The following is a 14,255-nucleotide window of genomic DNA, read 5'->3' on the forward strand; positions in this document are numbered from 1 at the left end:
GATTGTTCGGTGAGTTGAGTGCATGGTATTTACTCTTATTTAGTCTTTGTTTGATATTGCCCTTATTTTTTGTATTAAAAACGTGGGACGAAGCAGAAGGATCGGGAAAACAAGTCCCTCGTCCTCCGTCTCTGGTATCTGATGACAGCGAGACCAGCGACGCTTCAGTTCAGACGCTTTAATGGAGGTTGAATTATTGCACACATATATTGTTGCAGTTTGTTGTTGTGTTTGACTCTATGCACAAAGAAACATAAGCGTAGATCAGGGCTGAAGGACCGGTGCCCTGCTCGTGAGTGTAGTTGAAGTCTCGCAAACCCTTTGTGTACTTTATGCTCAGCGTGTGTGTTGAGCCAAAAACGCGTTTATCGCCTCTTAATAAAACGCTCTAGTCGATGCGGTGTGTGCGTTGGCGTGCGCACCAATCGGCTTATCAAACTCGTTCAACATATCATAAGAACGATATAATTCGTTACAAAATGTGCGTAACATATGTTCATTGGTGCGGTTTATTAATGCTGTTGGCTTAATTGCATAAACATGTAACGTGCAGCACGTGTTTTAGCCAACTCATTGCAGCCTGACTGCTGTGTTGGGCTTGCAACGATATGGAAACTAGGCTGCCTTGACTACAGTCTGTTATATCTTTCTGACTGCCTCATCGTGAATCTACCATAGCTTAATTTAATTACTTCATGCCATCTTTAAGTTGACATTTAGTGGCATGCTCTATGCATAATAGTCACCACCATCCCGAAAAAGATAACCATACAGATTGTAAGTGATTATTTAAATAGTTTGCAGTAATTCAGTGTTTTGCAGTTCATGCTTGGGTGAATCTCAAAGAACACAGGACGCAAGCATGTAGACAGGATAAGGCACCACTCATTTTTTTTCTTTTGCCCTCTCTTCTAATTTCCTTCCTCGATTGCCGCAAAATTTTGCAGATATGCTGTGTTCTTTTACGCAATAAGCAATAGTTGGGTGTGTAATATTTCACTCAGCCTTTCGCAACATTGTGAACATATGCGGTGAATCACAGGTCTAGATAATTTTTCACTGTACCCCCAACTTTGTACACATTGCTATCAAAGTTAAAGTTCAATAAAGAAGTGTTACAGTTTTTCTGATTTCATGGCTCTGTTTATTTTCAGAATTTTGGAGGCATTTCCTCGAGTGCCGCTGCAGCTACCCAGAAGAAAGTGACACAAGACATAGTTGCCTTGGCAAAATGGTCGCCGACATCATGAAGGGCCAGCATAAGCATTTGTAGTTTTGATTATGAAATATATTTGAACGTATGCCTCATTCATCCACTGTGATTATCATTGCATGGGCGCTGCTACATTGCAGGCCTTCTGCATGACGACGGGACACCCATGAAACACTTACTCAAGGCTAATTCTAATAGGGCAAAAAAGGACAATCGGACAAGCGGGCAAAAAACAGTGACAAGCTGGGACCAGCTGCAGTGGGGAAAACAACTGGGACCAGCTGCAGTGGGGAAGCAACTGGGACCAGTTGCAGTGGGGACCCAAACTGGGATCAGCTGGGACCAGTTGCAGTGGGGACCCAACTGGTCCCCGCTGGGAATTGTTCCATAAACCATTTGAACTGGGACCAGTTGGGACCAGTTGCATTCCCAGTTGCAAATTTTCACCTGGGTGAGGATGATAGGCAGTCGTTCTGATGCGAGAGGTGCCTATCAGCCGTGTTATGCTAGCAAAAAGAGCAGATTCAAATTGCCTTCCGCGGTCAGTTGTAACTGTGGACGGTGCGCCAAAGCGAGCAACCCAGTTGTACAGGAATGCATATGAGCGATTGTGTCAGCAGTGATGTCTGCGATGGGCACAGCTTCAACAGCGTGTAATTCTGTCCACGCAAGTGAGCAAATACGATTGGCCATTGCAAGGTGGCAGGGGTCCCACAATGTCCAAGTGCACGTGATCAAATCGTGCGTCTGGTGCTGGGAACCTTGCCAATGGCGTCATGGTGTGGCGTTGAACTTTGGAACATTGGTAGGTGATGCACTCTCGCGTCCACTGTCGCGAGGTCCACCTTGGAGAATATTGTAGCGCCGTGCAAGTTGGTCGTGATGTCGTGATGTGAGGTACCGGGTCCGGTACCGTTGCACGGTTTAGGACCCGGTAATCTCCACATGGGCGCCAGTCCTCTGATGTTGCCTAATTGGGACCATGTGAAGTGGAGACGCCCAAGGGCTTGATGACGGCTGGATAATACCTAGCTCGAGCATGTGATCGAACGCTTGGCGGGCCAGGCGCAGCTTTTCTGGAGTCACCAACCCTCAACTCCGACAGCTATCGCTACCGTCTCCCTCATCCAGCGCCGTGGTCTGGCGTGGACGGGAGGACCATGCAGTTGTAGTTATATGATGGAATACGTTATGCTGAACTGCAGTGTCCACTTGTGGTTGGTGCATCAGTTCTGGAAATTCGCTGAGTATGGCAACAAAGCGCGATATTCCTGTTGGTTCGACCAAGGTAGGGCTTAACGGCTGGTGATTTGTGGGCTTGCCTTGAGCTGTCGTTTGCGACACAGGATCGTAAAGGCGTTGGTTGCGTATGTCAACTAGCAGACCAAAATGGCGGAGAAAATCTGCCCCGAGGATTGCAAATTTTACGTCGGCAATTATGAAAATCCAGCGAAATGTTCTTTTGAGGTCTAGGTGGAGCGACAGCGAACGATGGACCGTATATGTAGCAATCGTGTTGTTGACTGCACGCAACGAGGATGAGCTCGGGCGCCTACGGTCAGCTGAAGACGCCGGGATTACGCTGACCTCTGCGCCTGTGTCAACAAGGAAGCGGACGAACTACGGTCGGTAAGAAAGAAAACTGAGGGGCGACTTGCCATCAGTGTCGCAGCATTGGCCGCCCTCAATGCTGGCGTCTGGCATTTCCCGGATACTCACAGGGCGCAATACATTTGCGCGAGCATCGCCATGTTTACGGTGGTACCAGTACATCGTTGACGCGGCTACTGTGTTGGTGCAGGACGTTCCTTCGAAGGGCGCGAGGCGCTTCCTGCAAGGCCGCCACTGTATCGGTGAGGCGCGCAATTTCTTCGCGGAGCTCGAGCAAGTGGTTGGGGGCGGCGGTATCTCCAGTTGCACGGCCGTCAGGGACGGGGGTGCCGCCGCCATGATTGTGTCAGCGATGGCAGCCTTGCCGAGGTCCTTTCGTCCACCGTAGCAAGGGCCACCCGGACGTTGTTGGGGAGGTGCTGAAGAAATATCTCGCGCAAAAGTGTACCGTCAAGGCTTGTACCACTTCCAACAAGTCTTTGCATGTGCCGCAGCAACTGGGTCGGTGTGCGGTCGTCGAGACCGACTGTGTCGCTCAAAAGTTGCCGCAACCGTTCGGGTTCCGATGGAGTGAGGCGCCGAATGAGTGTGTCCTTTTCTTGTAAGCATTCTCCGCAGGTGGGGCGAGCAGCAGATCGCGGACCTCGCTGGCGGTCCTTGTGGGCAAGCAGCTTATGACGTGGTGGTAGCGCGAGAGGTCGGCTGTGATGCGTCGGGCGGAGAATTGAGCCATTGAGCCTCAACTTGCATAAACCAAACCTCGGGGTCTGTGGGCCAAAATGGGGGAAGCTTCAAGTCGACAACAGAACCGGCAGGCACGTCGGTCGGTGTCACTTGCGTGCTCATGTTGGGTCACCACTGTGGGACGCTATAGCGCTAGCCCAAACGATAACTGGCTTTTATTTCCTCTTGTCTCGGAGAGACAGGGATGCCGGGGCGCCGATGGGTCAGGGGAGAAGGATGCCTGCGCGCGGGCAGGCTCCGGTTACCGCGGCGCCTGACGGGGCGCGGCGGCAGGGAGTGGCGCGCTGATACGTCTATTCACCATTCTGTGCAGCAGAGGAGTACCCACTACACTTTTGTAAGGTTATACGTGCACAACGTAGCCTTAGATGCCCAACTTCTCCACAAGAAAAGCAAGAAGACTGCAGTGAAGACGAAGGCTTCAGGCAAGTACAGACAATATCTCTTATTTTATTCACTGCACGCTTAATTCAATTAAGTGAGTCCATATTGTAAAAAAAAATGGTAATAAAGATTAACAAGAATATCTTAGCAACTTGTGGTTTGCATGCAGATTGAAGATGAATGTCGGGATTGTAGACAAATTTCTTTGGGGATGGTGGTTGTCTGATTTTTCTTTATGTTCATGTGTGCATTTGTATGTGCGCGATATAAAAAAAAAAGTTCTCCATTCACAACCAGTCCCAAGCTAGAATCTGAGCAGGAGCATCTATACCTTCAATTGATCACTAAAAGGGTTGTTGAACCTTTCTGGGATATATGCTGAGAAGCAAGACAAAATAATGGTAACATTTGCGTAATGGAGGAGGGAGGGAGCACCTTTCTCTGTTGAAAAGAGATGTGCTCTGTACATTTGCACAGGAGTGCAAGCGCTGTTCTCATAGCCTTGGCAGCGCTTTTTTTTTTTTTTCGGGGGAGGGTTTTGCGAACAGCCCAGCGGGGATTGTGGCTCGCTGTTGAAAAGGTGCGGGGCGGTTTGATAGACAAAAATTGACAAATTTACCCGGGAGTTGAGATAACGCTAAGTAAGAAAGAGGAGGTTATGTGGAAGAGATTACAGAATGGGCATTTTCTAAACTCTACGGCTAGTGGCATACAGATCAAAGCGGAGATTTGATGCGGCAGCAGAAGTATGACAGCTCGCACCCTCCAGAATCTTGGGAGGCTGTCTGCATCCCAGACCCCAATGTTAATTAAACAAGACATCATCGGTGCAGTGAAGCCCTCAATTGCTGCTGCCGCGTCTCATATATAGTGTGATTCTTGAGTAAAAGGGAAAAGGCGCTAATTTCTCCCATGCGGCGACACGGCTAAGCGCCTTCAGGGGTAGGGGATGGGGAAAAAACAGAAAAGTAGAAAGAAATAGAAAAGGAAGTGATAGGAGGTCGACAGGGGCGACAGAAGAAGTGAGAAGAACACAGTCGTCCATCTGACGGTTTGGCAAGCAAGCGCTCCTGCCTACTGCCTGGACTCGCTCTCCTGCCTGGACTGGGCCTCTACATCAGCGGTGTCTTGGTGCATCCTCCCGGGGGGTGTGGCCAGAACGGGCGGTGCTGAATTAGGCACAGCAGCCTAATGTCTGTCTCGTCTCCCGGCCAGGCACATGCTGCCTGGTCGGCCTCCTCATTTGGCCTGTGTGAAAGGCTTAGTTCGTGGGGTGGACTCGAGCCTTTCTCCGCCAGAAATTTTAGAGATGTTTTCTGTAGCAGGAGCGGTATCAGTTTTCCGTTGCTCGCGCACAGTTGACAACAGAAAGATCCCGTCTGAGTCGGTGATAGTCACGTTTGCGGGTACGACTAGACCAACAGAAATCAAGGCGTGGCCACTGATATATCGGGTAGAACCAATGTCTCCTCGTCCACTGCAGTGCACTAAATGCTGGCGTTACGGACATACCATCAAGGGATGCAGGTCAGTTGTCCGGTGTCAAATGTGTGCAGGACAACATAGCGCTATTGACTGTGCAGCACTGGAAAGGTTTTGTTGTCTGTGCAGCGGCTCTCACGCAGCTGATGATGGTAGCTGTTCTGCGAGGGCCATAATGGAGATCATTGAACAAAAGAGATGTTCTAGACGTGAGGCTAGAATTGCCATTGCGGAACGGTCTCGTGGGTACTCCAGTGCTACGACTCGTTTTACTCAGGGCATCGATTCTTCCCTCTCAGATAGCCTCCACCATTGAAAAGGACGATGACAAAAGTAATAGAAAACCTCTTTATAACACTGACAGAATCATTGGCACAAATAGTGAACGCGCAGATGTCTCAAATCCTCCTGAATGCTAACCATCCAGCTGCGACCTCTCCACTTTCTCTGTCAAGTAAGGAAATTAGTCCAGGGTCACGGGACTCAGCCTCCTTGGAAACCAGCCGCAAGATAATAATAGCTGCTGAAGAGGACTTACACTCTCCAAAAGCCGGTCCGTCGAACAGTAGCCGTAAGGTAATTATACCCGTTGAACAAGATCCAGATTGGAACTCCGATTCAGGTTCCCAGGACTCACAAATGGAATTGGAATCTCGAAACATGAAACGGCGTGCGTCGCCTGGAGCGCAAGGTTCTCCAATGAGCCCAAAAGTTAAGAGTAAAAAACACCAGAAGGAAACCGCATCAAAAAGAGATTTCTTGAAAGATAGTATACTGGAGAAGGCAGTGAATACTGCCGGACTTTTGACACAATAGGCGGCTTAAAATTTTTACAGTGGAATTGCCGTTCAATTTTTTCTGCAGCTGCTGATTTATTTTACATGTGTAATCATCATTCCCCTGATGTTATTCTTTTGCAAGAAACTTGGCTTTCGAAAGAAAAAAGTGTTCATCTTAAAAATTACCGCACATTTCGTTTAGACCGGCCCTCTCGGGGTGGAGGATTAGCAGTATTTATTTCTTCACAAATTGCTCATCGAGTTAAAATTACATGTCGAATAATGAACTTAGAGAGTGAAATTTTAGCTTTAGATATCTCTCTTCCGGGATGTCTTCCGTTTTCGTTAGTCAATGCATATTTTCCTACAGGTGTTCAAATTCTACTGTTATTGATTCGGTGATATCTTGTTGCAGGAAAGAAATTATATTGGCAGGAGACTTTAATTCTCATCACATTTCATGGGGTTTCAAAACAGACATGAGTGGCAAGCGTTTGTGGGATTTGGCTTCCAAGAATAATAATTTATCATGCATTAACAAAAGAACACCCACGTTAGTTTGTAATCAGTCCCGTTCTGTGTTAGACCTTACTTTCTGTAGTCCTAGCCTCTCTATTTCTACATGGTCTACATTGAACTCAGGTACAAGTAGCGACCATTTTCCTATATTGTTTGAGCTTGTATGCCCATTGACTTCAGTAACCTGCCATTCGATTACTCATGTAAATTTTAATACATTTCAAAAACTGCTACGTGCGGCTTTGTCGAAACGGACAGACGAAAATGATGAGAGAAATCCCATAAACTTTAGTGATATTGTCAAAGAATCGTTAAATAAATCTAAGTTCACAGTAAAGGTCTCTATAAACGAGATTCTTTAAATCCATGGTGGAACTCAAATTGTTCACGTGATTACAGGCTAAGAAAAGCTGCGTGGCGAAAATTGCTTTACAACCAATGTCCTAGAAATATGCGGCTGCAGTTTTTAAGAGGACAGTCGCCACTGCGAAGGAGCTCGGGTTATGATAGCCAACGTTCAGAGTTCCTTTCGAAGCCTGGCAACAGGAAACCCCTTTTTAAATTTCTTAGATCTAAAAAGATAATCCCTTCCCCCATAAACATCGAATCGGTAGTTTCAACGCCAAATGAATTGGCTAGTTTTCTTGAAAATATTGTGAAAATATTGCTTCACGACTGCTTGTTCATAGGAATCATACCTCTCACAGTCCCCTGTCAAAAGTGATGACTTTGAAGAGGTCACTGCTTCAGAACTAGCACAAGTTGTGCAAATCTTACCTAATTCTGCGCCAGGTCCTGATGGCATTACTGCACCGGTAATAAAAATCATACATAAGGTTTCGCCCCAAGATTTACTTGAAATCGTTAACCACTCTGTTAGAAATGCTTGGATCCCACCTGATTGGGGAATTGCGAAAATAATTCCTTTATTAAAAAAGCAAGGCTCTGGATATACTTTAGATAACATCAGGCCTATTTCGCTCACTTCTAATCTGGTAAAATTAATCGAACGAATATTGCACATTCGGATAGATAATTGGTTGAATGAACACATGATCTTGAGCCCATGCCAAATTGGATTCAGGCGGGGTTGTTCCATTTGGTGTGCCCATGTTGACTTAGAAAGCAGGATACAACTAGCCCGTGATCAGAAATACTTTGCCGCTTTAGTTACTCTGGATATTGCAAAAGCTTATGACAGTGTAGAACATGTTAAACTAATAAATTCGCTTACATACGTAGGTCTGCCACATTACTTCGTTGCATGGGTACACTCCTTTTTGAAAGACAGAAAGTTTTATTGCTCTCAATCTGGTATATCTTCTTTAAATTATAAACAAACTAGAGGTCTTCCCCAAGGATCGGTATTGTCTCCATTACTATTTAATATTTTATTAAGTACCATTCCTATTCAACAGGGCGTACAGGTATATGTATACGCCGATGATATTGCATTTTTTTGCTACAGCAGATATACATACATTGTATCAAAACTTACAGATGTATATGAACACTCTTGAAACGTGGTTGGAAGGCATTAATTTGTCCTTGAACATTAGAAAAAGCGCAATTGTAATTTTCCCGCTCAGCGTTCCCGTTCAAATTTCGTTGCTTTATCGCCAAGACGTTATCCCGCAGGTGGAATCGATTAAGTATTTAGGGGTTATTTATACTGAAAAACTTAATTGGGGTCCGCATATCGAAAATATGGCAGCTAAAGGAGCACGTGCGGTAGGGATGCTTCGAAGGCTCAGCAATAAGCGGACAGGATTACGACGTGATGTGCTTCTTATGATTTATTGCATGTATATTCGCCCGATATTGGAGTTCGGCTGCGTCTTGTTTTCTGGGGCACCTGCCTACAAACTTCGGCCATTAGTTCTTCTAGAACGCGAATCACTACGTTTATGTCTTGGGCTTCCTAAATTTGTTGCGAATAATATTTTATGCAAATAAGCGCGCCTGCCTTCTCTTCTTACGCGCTTTCACATCCTGACAGTACGTACCTTCCTAAAGATATATGCATCACCCCTGAGGAGGTCGCAGTATGTTTTTATTAATCAGCCGATGTCATTTTTTTAGCCATCAGTGGTCTAGATTACGGTGTCCACAAGTCATTTTCGCACAGAAACTCTTGGCAACATTACAAGTAAACCTTCGTGAAGTACTTGTGTCGAACAGATCTGTGCACCCAATTAGAATACAATTCGACGACATATTTCCTAAGAAATGCAAAGACTTACCTAATAGATACATAAAGGCCATTTTGGAAGACCATTTGTCAAACTTAGATACAAACATCGTAATAGCTACTGATGCTTCAGTTTGTGAAGAAAAGGCAGGAGTGAGAATTACATCATTATCTTTGGATTGGTCTTTCTCAATTCGTTTGCCTGATTTTACACCTATTTATCAAGCGGAATTACTTGCAATCATCCTAGCTTTACGTAAATTACCCTTATCTATAACAGAAGTAGTCATTTTAACAGACTGTCTGTCTGTTTGTTCTTCATTGACGGCACCTAACATGTCATGTACCTTAGAAGTATTTTATTCGCTTGTCCCAAGACATTTACGTTTTATTCGCTTGGTGTGGGTACCAGGTCACAAAGGTTTAACCCTCAATGAATGTGCGGACGCGCTTGCAGTTGCATCACGCGATGGTCCCATAATTTCTATTTTACCGACGTTGGCCTTTGTCTCTTCGGCGCGATTTGAAAAGTTTGCCACGTCGGTTGACCTTGGTAAATCTCCTCTGTCAACATCCGAATTCCTTCACCTTGACTTTTCGTGGAAAAATCGATGGTGCTCCAGCAGAAGGGCAGAAATATCTATCACCAGACTACGATGCCGAGTTCCCCCACTGAACTTTTACCTGCACAGGCCTGGTCTGTCTCAGTCATATTTATGCCTCCACTGCAACGAGAGTGAATCTCTGCACCACTTCTTTATAGCATGCAGATTGTACAAAAATCAAAGAAAAAGACAACCCCTCCGAAGGATGGGATTAAATTTATCCCTTCCGATGGTTCTTTCCTTTGGTGCAATTGAATGGGGCCACAGCCACAGGAACGTTTTCGAAGCCGTATGCGATTTTCTACGGGAGACAAAGCGAATTGCTTATTAGGTTATTTAATTTCATTTTATTTTTCATTCATACTGGCTTCAAACACACACACACACACACACACATATATATATATATATATATATATATATATATATATATATATATATATATATATATATATATATAAGTAAAGTTCAGGTTCTTTTGATGATGGGAAACCACACTCCACACTCGGCGCCCGAGACGCACCACCCGAGGTGATATAAACGAAGAGGTGAAATTAAGTTTGAAGGTAAAAAAAAGCAACGCTCCACACTCGGCGCCCGAGACGCACCACCCGAGGTGGTATAAACGAAGTGGGAGGAATTAACGTTGGATTCGCTGGTCGCTTGAAGAATGAGATACGCTGGAGAAGTTTAGAGGAAAATCAAGACAACTTATATTTACAGACTTACAAGAAGAGTTACAAGCATAAATGTTACAAAGAAATAAAGAAAAACAAACACTGGAAATGAACCGTCTGTAGGGCGACCCTACGAGATTCGGCAGAGCCGACGGTGCCGAACACCTTAAGCCCGGTTCAGAACGCCAGACGGAACACCGGGGCCGCTTTTATTACCCGATGCTCCGCCTTTACATTACTGCCGGCGAATAGCCGCCTGTTTGCCCTGTAATTGGGCGGTGCATGCAGCAAATCAACAAACTCGCGACAAGGTCACCGCCTCTTTACATCTATGCGGGCTCATGCTCCTCGCCCCAAGCAACACACAAACGAGAGGCAAATAAAAACAAAGTAAACTAGAGTTGTTGTGGCCAGGGCAGGCTCGGCTGACGCTACACGTGTCTAGAGCTAAGTGTACGCGTGCGGTGACGAGCAAAGAAAAGAAAGACGGGCCTGAGAAAAACGACCCTGGTGGTATGTCAAATACATTTGCCGAAGGGACACTACACTTCGACCACCCTCGGGCCACTTAGCTTCCCCCCCCCCCCTTCGCGCACAACGTCGCACGTGGCACCACTTATAAGCTCATTTCCTCAGCTCCCGCTCCAGCTAGTCTGCCGAACCAGACTGTAAGCAAAGTGCGGAAATGGATGCCACGCCGAAGAGGGGCCCGCGTGCAAACAATTGACAAAGGTGCCGACCGAGCGTTCGATGCCCCACGACGGGGGCTCGCTCCTCGTTGTTCACGCATTCTGGCGTCAGGAGCCTGTCCCCCGTTAGAGACACCTGAAGTACGCCACACATGACGAATGCCTCCGGCGACCGCGCGATGCACCAAAAAGCAGGCCGCTTGGTCCGCTACCTTCATGGGTGGCGCCCGCGAAGCGCGCGAACGGGAAACGGCGGGCCCAGCGGCGGCCCATTCATACGCCACGGAAAGGCATCGCTGAGCAAACAGGGAGGTCATTACAACAACGTTTCCAACCCCTCCTGCCGCCGCCCGCGAGCGGGGCCGGGCACCTTTGTCTCGGCCGCGACAAGGGACCCGATGGGCTCACCCATCTACTGAGTCTAAGTGCTTTTCGGGCGATGCACAGGCACTTCGAAGCACCCCCACCGGCGTGACCGCCCAAGTTGGCCGCACCAAGTAAACAAAAACAAGAACCGTGCGTCCGGTTTTGACGGCGGTCCTACACCCCCCACCCAAGACTTCGCAACAACTTGTATACAGTGTTGCCGAAGTAAACACAGCAAAAGGCGGACCGCGCTCGACCTGAGGGCGCACTGTAGGTTAATAGCCGTAACTAAACTGTACCCTCGAAGGGGGCCGTAACTGTTCTCTACGTGGCGGTCGCGCAGCTTCCGACATGCAACAACGAGTGCATATGCCCACACGAAAGAGAAGCGCGGAAAAATGTCCTCGTTCTTTACGGCAATAAAAAAAGAAATAGAACACGAACAAAAGAATGATCTAAACTAGCTTATAGCGCCAGCCTACATACTGAGCTGCCCTGCACACTAGATACAGCACATGTATGCGAAACGCGATGCAAACTAAACGCTATATCTAGCAAATAATCAAAAACATGTCAAACAACTCACTCAGCATGCTTGCTCGACAAACGCTTAATGCGTAATAAATGTGACACCTTACACAAATGGGGACTCATAATAATAAATAAACAGATGCATGCTGCGGGCAGTTATTCGGAAGCAAAGCTAGCGCTTTCCTGAACAACATACACGATCCCCAGCACTTGTCGTTTATAATCGAGTGCATTTCCCAGCCAAAACAGAACCAACGCGCACACAAAGTACAATGGCAGGTAAAAACAAAAAATGCAAAAATCACAGTTTACAATGATACACTTGCAAAGTCACACACAATGGCGTAATGTTCAGTACTAAAATTAACCACTGCGACTGTTCATTCACGGATGGCCGCTGAATAGTCATTTCAGTCACAGCACATGCGGCACATCACACACACGGTGTAGCCACTCCCGCCTCACCACTTCCCCCTGGTCGCGGTCGAGCCGTAACATGAAAACTGCACTCTAAAGCTTTAAATACTAATCTGGGTGAAAATGTGACGAAATCGCTTTCCTCGCCATCACCCAAACCTGCCGCTGTACAAGTGGCCACCTAGGTTCAATACTTTCATTGGCCCCCAGGATCAAAAGTGCGCACGCAAAGTTCAGCGGAAATAGCGTGACCGTGGGACACGCTCTGGCAAGCGCCTGTCACCCTCCTTGGGCAATCTCCCGGTGCGCTGACAATTCTACCACCGAGTCTATCTACAATAGGACCGCAGGTGACTCTATGGAATAACGGCGCTGGTAGATTGCAACACTCCTCAAATGCTAGTATTACAGTAGCAACCCTGCCCCGCGAGCATCCCTTGTCTTTTGCGAACTCCTCATACTCAAGATTCAAAGCCATTCGGTGCCTCCGGAACGCCTGAATATTGCAAGAGGGTTATCTTCCCGGCAGCGCGCCGGCGATTCAGTACGCGGGAACGCCACTGTAACGTCACGTGCGACTCCTGTCGCCGCTGCGAAAGATTTCTTTCTAGAACCGCACGGTCGCCCTTCCTCCCCGTGCATTTGCTCCTCACCTGAGTTAGACAAGCCACACGCAACGGATTCCGGCGCCGCGACATCTGTGCTAGCCGACTGCTCGCATTGAGCCGCACTATCCTGCCTGGGCATGCGCGTAGTGTCGTGACTCGCGTCTCGCGACTGCGCCGCTCGGCTTACTAGAACTACCTCTGAGCTCAGTGATGACGCGGTCATCGCCCGCTCGCCGCCGCAAGGAATATTCTGTAGCGGAAGGATGCCCGGGTCCACGCCCTGAAATTTTGTTCCTGCGTATGCGTCCTGCGGTTGCGTGTCAGCGTCAGTATCGCACTGAAAACTCTTCTCCGATCCGAGATCGGTGTCAGAGACATATTTAAACTCGGCAACCCGTGTTGCCGCCTCCGCACCTTTCGCCTCTGCCTCGAGTTCGAACTCGGCGGTACCCTCACACTCCGTCGGGAGCACGCTAACCGACTCGGCGCGTTCTTCTACCGGAAGCACATCAATGTTATTACAGGCATCCGTGAGCGGTTCAACGTCCGCCACCTCCTCGATAGTGCTTACTCGCGACGAGATCTCATCGCTCACCGATTCGTGCACTAACCTTTTGGGTTCGGAGGGATTTGCTGTTTCCGAAACATGTGGCACAGGGCCCCTTCCTAGTGCCTCCCCCTCGGAACTTTGACTTTCCCGCAATGTTCTGGCCCGCTCTAACTTTGTCAACTCTAGCACCAGTTGGATCCGCCTGCGGCGCTCTCCTGCCAACTTGAGATTCTGCTCTGTCCTCTCTCTCGGCCAACCACGCATTAAAGCTGGGTCGTCGACTACAGGCGTTGAATACACCCATGCGGCATACCGGTCTAATGCTGTTTCTGGCACGTGTGGCGCAGAACCTGGTCGTAGTGACTCCCCCTGGGCACTCTGACTTTCCCGCAAAGTTCTGTCCCGCTCTAACTTTACCAACTCTACCACCGCTTCAAGCCGCCTGCGGCGCTCTTCCGCCGACCTGAGATTTTCCTCTGTTCTCTCTCTCGACCAACCACGCATTAACGCTGGGTCGTCGACTACTGGCGTTGAATACGCCCACGCGGCTAACCGATCTATTTCTGCCCTACAAATCGACATTTCACTCGGCTCGAACGCGAACGCAGGAGTGAAAGAAAATGAGGCCGAAGCAACTCACTCTCTTTTGTTGCCGGCTCCCGTCTCCGATGAAAGTGATTCGACCATGTCCGATGATGGATGGGGCCTGGGTCGCTGGTGGTGACTCGTTGAGGGCTGCCTTGAACCAGCCGCTCCTCGTTGTCTTCCGAGAAGACAAGGCTATCTGCAGCGTCCAGCTGCTACAGCTACCTGCTGCAGGGTCCGTTGATACGGTGCCGATCAGAAATCGGTATCTTCCTCTGTAACTTCTTCGTCTGTATAGTGATGT

Source organism: Rhipicephalus sanguineus, chromosome 10, assembly GCF_013339695.2.
Source record: "Rhipicephalus sanguineus isolate Rsan-2018 chromosome 10, BIME_Rsan_1.4, whole genome shotgun sequence".
Lineage (NCBI taxonomy): Eukaryota > Metazoa > Arthropoda > Arachnida > Ixodida > Ixodidae > Rhipicephalus > Rhipicephalus sanguineus.